Below are 9,414 nucleotides of genomic sequence, written 5' to 3'. Positions count from 1 at the left end.
CTTCCTTCCGAGGAGTGGCTGGTGGGTTTGAACCGCCAGCCTTCTGGTTAGCAGTCAAGTGCTTTAGCCACTATGCTACCAGAGCTCCCATTTTGCATTATGGAGTGTTGTTATTATTCAGAAAAATTTCATGAAAAATTGATTTCTATTAATTTTGAACATAAACATTTCATGGCTCTAGTGGATTCCTAAACAGCTGTTTGTGTCATAAGAAATACATAATTATGTACTTAATGTTTTTTAATTATTATATGGCAATAGACTTGTAGTTTATTAAATAAAAGAAAATCCCTCTATGTTATATTCTTTTTCTTGAACTGTATGTTAATACATGTAGGAAAGGTAGTATTACTTCAGAACCATGATATGTTTTTAGAAAATGTGTAGGCTTTGATTTCATTTTTTTTTTTTGCAATTAACGACAGATGCTATTTCATACCTTTTCAATCTTCTGCACACTTTCTTAAGGTTAAGGATCATACCTTTGACATCATTTTATCTAATGTGGCCTTTACCGGTGTCTCAGATATATAAGATATTCAAGGAAAACTTTTTGAATTAATGCATGGTTGTTATTAACAGATTTACTCTTAACTGGGTAACATCAGCACACTGACAGTGCAAAAAATATCTTCTCCAAAGCTTCATTGGTTAGAATTTTGATGGCCATGGACTAGCTTAGAGGCAATATAGTATAGTGACTAAGCATGGAGACACTGGAGCTACATTGCTGGGGTCTACCCCAGGTACCACCCATAGAGGGCCTCAGCCAATTTAATCCTAATTTTAATTTTAATCTCTCAAATTTCTTATCAGAGAAAATGGAATAATAGTAACCTAATTCTTACTTGTGAAGATTAAATGAGTTAATACATATTTAGAAGGGCACTTAGCAGCTATAAAAATGGGAGACATTATAGTCTTATTTTGTTTATTTGTATTTCTGATTATTATTTATGGGACATGCCTTGAAAGCAAACATTATTGATCATATAGCAGTTTACCCTTACAAAAAATATATAGCATGTTTTCCAATGAAGGAGTTTTGGGTTTGAGTGACTGGATCTTTGATTCAGAAGTAAATGAATAAACTGAAAATAAATTCTATCAACAAGTCACAAAAAGAAGGCAAAAGGATTTCCTTAAAAATTATTCTATATGTGTCGGATGTAAGTAGTTGGCTTTTAAAATATCAGAAAACCCCAGTATATCCTGAAGGCATGATACAATAGATTTGTAAGTTAGATAAAGATTAGTAAAATTACTTATAAACAGAGAGCTACTAACTTTGAAGAAGTTAATGTGCATAGTTTACCCAAGCTAGTATAGATGATATATTTAGCTCTAATGAAATGTGACCTAGATACACTAATGTAACCAAGTAGTTTGGGATTTTTTTGTTTGTAAGACTAATTTCTCCCACTTTCAGCTGTTTCTTCTTTCAGAATCTTGGAGCCCGCTGGACATATTTGAACTGTAGATCTAAATTCAACCTACAAGAAAAATGGAACTTTATTAAGCTACAGTTATGACATGAAAATATCATAAATGCCTCCAAATTGGTATTTGCCCCTTGTGTTTTACCAGTAAAGTGGTGAGTATGTGCATCAACTCATACTCCAAGTATATCTTAAAATTACTAAGGCATTCTGGGGAAAGGTACAGGCTTGTACTTAATCTTGGCAAAACAGGCTAATTTGTGTTTTAGTCCCTAATTTCTCATAAATTTATATCCTCAGTTAAAATCACTGAATAGTATAGAAAAGTATGTAATAAAATATACACAAATTAATTACATGGCACATGTGGATATCTTAAAATTTTTAATTCTAGTGTTATGGATTATGTCCCCCCAAAAAAGTGTCAACTTGGCAAGGCCATGATTCTCAGTATTATGTAATTATCCCCCATTTTGTAATCTGATGTAATTATCCTGTGTGTTTAAATCCAACCTCTAGAGTTAATATAGCAGGATCAGAGGAAGTTATGTTAATGAGGAAGAATACAGTCTACACAATTAGGTTGTATCATGAGCCAGTCTTATTTTAGATATTAAATACATTAAACAGGCAAGCAGAGATCAGAGGGAACTCCTACTACAAAGAGAGATGAGCTGGGAGTGAAATGCCTCCTTTGGACCCAGGGTCCTAAACTGAGAACTTCCTACATCCAGGTGATGATTGATGTGAAGTCATACGGAGATCTCCAAGGAATGCTGGGCCCAAAGGTGTTGAAAGGAGACAAGTACCTTCCCTCAGAGCTGAAACAGGGAAAAGCCTTTCCCTAGTGTTGGTGCACTGAATTTAGACTTCTAGCCTCCTAAACTGTAAAAGAATACATTTCTGTTTGTTAAAGCCATCCACTTGTGTTATTTCTGCTATAGCACCACTAGATAACTAAGACATCTAGTGAGATGCTCTTCTTATCTGAAGTAATTCTGATATTTCTCTTCAAGGTACATAAAAGTCAGCACAATCAAATCATATAATAGTAGGACTAAATGTATTCTGCAGATATATGACAAAACATGCAATTAAGATGAATTGATAATTACTGGTGATTGAAATATGGGAAAAGAAGGATCCAAAACCAAATCCATTGCTGTCCAATCAATTCTGACTCACAGCAAGGCTTTAGGACAAAGAACTGTGCCATAGGGTTTCCAAGACTATAATATTCATAGAAGCAGACTGCTACATCATTAAGTAAATTTAAGTAATTTGCCTTATCTTTTGTGGCATAGTGCTTAAGGCATTTGACTGCTAACCAGAAGGCTGGTGGTTCAAACCCACAGCCACTCCTCAGAAGGAAGGCTGGGCAATTCACTTCCATAGAGATACCACCACAGAAACCCAGGGAGAGGTCACTATGAGTTGGATTCAACTTGACAGCAGTGAGTTTTCCCATGGAGCAGGTGGTAGGTTTGAATTGCTCATCTTCTGGTTAGCAGCCAAATGCCTTACCCACTGCAGCACCACCAGAGTGATTTCTAATAAGGATCGGTAGTTGGAAAATATGGTCTTGGGGACAGAAGTGATGCTAGAGATAACATGATAGAATTTTGCAAGATCAAGGACATCACAGGTAATGAAAACTAAAGGTCATTAAAGAGACAGGAAAGAAAGAGAAGACAAAAATGGATATCAGAAGAGACTCTGAATCCTAAGACTCTGAAACATATTTTAAGTGAACAGATGTAATGATGAAGTAAAAGAGCTGACAGAAGATTTGAAAGGGCCAAGTGAAGTATTAAATGAAATGTCCAAAGACCTACAGTTAGAAAACCAAGAAGGAAGAATATGTTCAGCATTTCTCAAGCTGAAAGAATTAAAGAAAAAAATTCAAGTCTCAAGTTGCAAAATATTGAATGATGCATGAAACATCAAAAGATGAAAGGAATAAAGAGTCACTGTACCAAAAAGAATTGGTCAATGTTCAGCCACATCACAAGGTACCATATGGTGAAGAACCAGTGGTACTGAAAGATGAAGTCCAAGTAGCACTGAAGGCACTGATGAAAAATGAGGCTTCAAGAACTGAAGGGGGACCAACTGAGATGTTTCAACTGACGGATGCAATGCTGGAGGTGCTCACTCATCTATGCCAAGAAATTTAGAAGACAGTTCCCTGACCAACTGACTGGAAGAGATCCAGATACATACCCTTTCCAAAGAAAAGTCATTCTGAAGAATATAGAGACTGTAGAACAATACTATTAATATCACATGGAACTAAATTTTTGTGACAATAATTCAAGAACAGTTGCAGCAGTACATTGAAATGAAACTGTTAGAAATTCAAGCGAGACCCAGAAAAGGACATGGAACCAAAGATATCACTGCTGAGACAAGATGGATCTTGACTGAAAGCAGAGAATACCAGAAAGATGTTTACTTTTTTTTTTTTTTGACAACTCAAAGGCATTCAACTGTGTGGATCAGAATAAATTATGGATAACATTGTGAAGAATGGGAATTCCAGAATAGTTAATTGTGCTCATAAGGAACCTGTACACAGACAAAGAGGCAGTTGTATGAACAGAACAAGGGGATGCTGCATGGTTGCGATGAATTGTTTGATGTGGCCCTTCTAGCCTCTGTCCTCCATTTTGTGATGCACTGTGAATCCTATTATCCATGCCTGTTTAGGGTAGTTTGGTAGTTAAGGTTGTGTGTCAACTTGACTGAGTGGCTAGTAGTAGTTAGTCCCTATAATGACTGGCAATCAACTCTGTGGTGGAATTTATCATGAGCAACTGAGTAGCTGCTTTTAAACTTCTGAGTGTTAAGGTCATTCTCTTGGGGTATTTCTGTTGAAGCAGCCTGAAGTAACCAAAACAGGTAGGATATATCTTGAGTCCCGTCTTGTGGGAGGGAGTAACTCAAATCACCACCCTTAGCTTCCTTGAGGGTATATGTAGGAATCTTCTGGGAAGGTTCACTCTCTCTCTTGCTCTGGTTCTGTGTTTTGGCTCATCATCATCTCACCCCTGGATCTGAGACAGCAGCTGTCATCTGATCTGCTGATTTAGGTTAGTCAAATCCCAAGAATTGGGAGGATCCCCCAGACTTAATTACAGCCCTCGGACTTTCCAGTCTGCCAGGCTTCCAGCCTTCAACACCACTATTTGAGATGATCCCTTGGGTGTCTGTGAGTACTGTGAAATGTTACAGTGAAATACAGAACCCTAGGATAGGAGGGGGATTACTGAGAAGAGGAGGAGGAGCTAATGTCTGAAATGATGGAGTGGCATGGTAGTTTGGACATCTGGGACATCTTTAACCTCTGCCTTATGGGTTCCAGCCTTGTGCTGATCTTTCTAGGAGGAATTGTTCAAGTAATGATTTAAAATCAGGAAAGATGTGTGTCAGGGTTGAATCCTTTCACCATACTTATTTAGCAAGTAATCTGAGAAGCTGGACTGTATGAAGAAGAAAGCCAGCATCAGGATTGGAGGAAGACTTATTAACAACTTGCAATACCCAGAAGACAACCTTGCTTGCTGAAAGTGAAGAGGACTTGAAGTAGTTACTGATGAAGCTCAAAGGCTAGAATCTTTAGTATGGATTGCACATCAACATAAAGAATACAAAAATCCTTACAACTGGACCAATAAACGACATCATGATAAATGGAGAAAATACTGACTTGGATCCAAAAGCAGTGTCCATGGAAGCAGCAGTCAAGAAATCAATGATGTATTTATCGCATTTGGTATCTCTGCTGCAAAAGACCTCTTTAAAGCAAAGATGTCACCTTGAGGACTAAGGTAAATCTGACCCAAACCATGGTATTTTCAATCACCTCATATACATTTGAAAGCTGGGCAATGAATATGGAAGACAGAAAAATAATCAATGCCTTTGAATGATAGTGTTGGCCAGAAGAACAAATAAATCTGTCTTGGAAGAACTACAGCACTAATCCTCTGACATGAGGATGGTGAAACTTCACCGCACTTACTATGGGCATACTATTAGAACTCAACCAAACACACTGCTGTCTAGTCGATTCTGACTCATAGTGACCTTATTTGTTGTTGTTAGGTGCTATTGAGTCTGTCCCAACTCATAGCGATCCCTCCTTGGGTTTCTGAGGCGGTATCACTATGGAAGTAGATTGCCCAACCTTCATTCTGAGGAGTGGCTGGTGGGTTTAAACTGCCAGCCTTCTGGTTAGCAGTCAAGTGCTTTAGGTACTATGTGTGCTACCAGAGTAGTTGAGTAAAACTGCCCCATAGGTTTTTCAAGGCTGTAAATCTTAACAGAAGCAGACTATCTCAACTTTCTCCTGTAGAGTTGCTGGTGGGTTCAAAATGCTGATCTTTTGGTTAGCAGCACAATGCTTCAACCACAGTACCACCAGAGCGCCTGACATTGTTATCAGGAGGGACTAATTCCTGAAGAAGAGTATCATGCTTGGTAAAGTAGAGAGTAAAAGAAAAAGAGGAAGACCCTGACATAAAGGCTGTAACAATGAGGTCAAACATATCAGTGACTCTATGAGGATGGCACAAAACTGGCTAATATTTCTTTCTGTTATACACAAGATTGCTATGGGATGGAACTGACTTGATGGAAAGTAACAACAACAACAACAACAAAAACATCTTTTAATGCTATTACCTTATTAAAAATCTCATGCTTTTGATTGTCACTGCAGATATTTATCTGATTGAATCATACATACGTGTATGTGTGTGTATACAATACTTTTTACATTATCTTGAATAAAACTTAAAGATCAGTTAAACTCCCTAAGGTACCTAAGAGCATAATTTCCTGGCTTAGTGGTGTCCTATAGGTGGTTCCTATAAAATAAAACACCATAAATTACCTGTTCAAAAATATGAACAGTTTTTGTGATAGACTTTAAAATGATTCAATAGTATGGATAATCAGGAAAGAAAAATCAGGAAAAACCATGATCCTCCATATACTGTAGCTTTCTTTTATTCTTGGCCCCTGCATGAAAATTTACTTTGGAACTTGAGGGTTGAAGGTGGGGAATATACAAAAAGTGACCTCAAAACTTCAATCTCTGGGAGTAAAATTGTACCAGTTTCAAAAGGAAGACTTTGTACCCCTCTAGCCCATAGAAACTGATTGACTGGCAACCAATTAGTTGTCAATTCTTCTACAGGATTGGTTGCCTTAGGACATGCTCCAAAAGGAGTGGGTAGGAAGAGCTTAGTCATTACCCACACAGGCTGCCTCTCAAATCTCAGGCAGTTCACCTGAACTCTATCACAGAGATAGAGGAAGGAAATCAGGTTGGATTTGTCAGATATTTGGAGAAGCTGAACAAATTTAGAAGAAATTTGGCTGGAACAGTATCTTGTGAAATACTAGCATGCAGAAGCAATGCAAGTACAGGTCCACTCCCTATTGCTTTTCTGATTTTCATTTCCTGTAAAGTGTTTGAAGTTTAAATCACAACTGTGCAACATCAGTAAAATTGCAAAGCATTTTGTGGGGAAGAACCAAAAATCAAGGTTTTATGACGATTTTTTTTAATTTAGTTTTTATTGTGGGGTTTTATCAAGCAAATGCATCTTGAAATATATGGCCTTCTCATATACACTTCAAAAACCAAATTATGAAATCAAGCAATTACGAAAAGAAAAACAGCTTGAACTTTGTGAGGTTCCATTTAAGAGGGTTATGTAGAATGGGATTGTAAATTTAAAAGTGCTAGTGGCTGCAACCATGGGCTCAGGTTTAGCAAGGATCTTGAGGCTGCCACAGGACCAGGCAGTGTTTCTTTCTGTGCCGGGGTCACTATGGGAAGCAGACGACTCAATGGCACCTAACAACAGTAGGAAAGGCTGATTTTTAAGAACAAATTATTCCAACAGACACAGATTTTTAGATAATTAAAATAATTTGGTATTAGAATACAGAGAAACGCCTATAGTGATATAAGTATGAGAATAATCTATGAAGATATTTATAAAAATTGTGACATTCATGAAAGAGAATTTTTCTTAGAGCATAACAATTAAGGCTGGGAAGAAGCCCTGCACTGCCTAACTTCCAATGTCAAAATATAAACCATTTAGTAGGAATATAAATAGAGAAGTGATGGAGATCTTAATGAAGATTGACTCCTAGAAATGGAAAATACAGTAGAAAGCGAAGTGTTCATGCCAAGTGAAAGATGTTTAGATCTCCTGGTTGCAAGGTTTTAAATGGCATGCTTTTTATCTCTGTGAATTTCAATTAGACTCTGCAATGGGAAAGTCAGGAAGGGAATATTAATGATGGAGAAAGCTGGGTGGTATTCTGTTCTTCACAGAGCCAACTGAATAGGAGAGCAAATGTTTGTTTAGGTTGCAGCATATTAAATACTCATTCAGAAAGTGGTTAAAAAGGTTAAAAAGGACAGCTTGAAAATATTTACAATGTAAATATTCTTCTTACTGTATTCACACCAACTTCAAAGCAAAGCTAAAATTTACTGTAGATTAGTTATGTCTGTTATGAAAACCACACCATCTAGGAAAAACATCTGATTTTTTGGTGCATAACTAAGGAAACTGAAGTGTTTGGCGCATAATGACTCTGAATGTAAGATGACAGAAACACATCAGCATAAGTTATCTTTCTTTTTCTTCCTTTAAAAGTGCCTAACATTTGTAACTTCTTGAGGAGATAAACACCTGCTCTGCTTTGTCTTAGTAAAATGTGCATGGCATTCTATAACAGAGAAGTGTCTCTTTTTGTTTGTTGTTTTTTCAAGTTGCACGTTTGAATTTTATCACCTCAGATAAAAGAGAAATGAGACAGATTAAATACACAGCGCTGAACGAGAACGAATGCATTGGAATTACAACAGGTCCCTTTAGCACCAAAAAGCCCTAAAGGAAGGAAACCTCAACCCTGTTACAACCTCTGCTTTCTGCCCTCCCCCGCCCCCCCCACCGGGAATGAATTGCAGAGGTGGTTGAAGCACCGATCTTCTTTTGCTGGAGGGTAATGTAAACTTTTTAGAGGTGTTGATTGAGTTAGTGGAAGGGACGATGCCTGCCGAAAGAAGAAGGGAGAAAGAACTGGTGAGAATGAGCGCAAAGTTTCCCAAGGTGTATAATCTGCAAATATACTCTACAGATTTGCTACTGGAAAGACTCTAGCCCTAAGAGATTTGAGGGGAAATTGTTCTTAGCTTGCAGAAGCCTGGAAGAATGAAGTGGCTTCATCAAGAGGGCTCAGGAAATCCAATAAACAAAACCACCACAAAAATACTTCCTGCTGTCAGATTCCACGCAACATGCGTTGAACTTGGTCCTGCGTGGATGAGCTGATGACTAAGTACAGGCGTGATTAGTCCCTTCGCCCTCCAGCGGGAGCGAAACCTCTTTACCTCTTCCAGGCAGCCACGTCGCTCCGGAGCAAGGGGATGTTGAGGGGCAGACGACCCGGCGCGGCGCCAGGGAGCTAGGGCAGCGCAGATACTCTGCATTCCTGACAGCGCACGGACACCCCCCGGCAGCCCCCCAGGAACCTGCGGGCCTCCGAGGAGCCCCAGCAGGCGGCCGCGGGGAGTAGCCCTGGGGGAGCAGCCCGGGGCTGCGCGTGGGTTCCGCTCGTCCTGCACGGCGTGGACGTGAGGAGCGGCGCTCCAGGCGCCCGCCGCCGCTCGGGGCTGTGCCGCTGCAGGTGCCCGGCGGGCAGTTACCCGGGTCGGGTGTTTGTGTGTGGGGGGTCCTTGCGTAAAAGGGAAACCTCATTAGCTCTTCCCCCACCCCCGGCCTGGCTCCTCCTCCTCCAGGCGCGGGGCTCGTGCCCGCCACCGCCTGCGTACACCGCGCCTCCGCCCGCGTCCCCCTCTAGCGCCCCGCCCGCTCTGCCGCGCTCCCCCCTCCTCTTCCTCCTCCTCCTCCTCCGCCCATTACCACCACTACGGACGCCTTCG

Source organism: Orycteropus afer, unplaced genomic scaffold, assembly GCF_000298275.1.
Source record: "Orycteropus afer afer isolate SDZICR_OR568_19922 unplaced genomic scaffold, OryAfe1.0 scaffold00246, whole genome shotgun sequence".
Taxonomy (NCBI): Eukaryota; Metazoa; Chordata; class Mammalia; order Tubulidentata; family Orycteropodidae; genus Orycteropus; species Orycteropus afer.
This window is presented reverse-complemented; position numbering follows the sequence as displayed.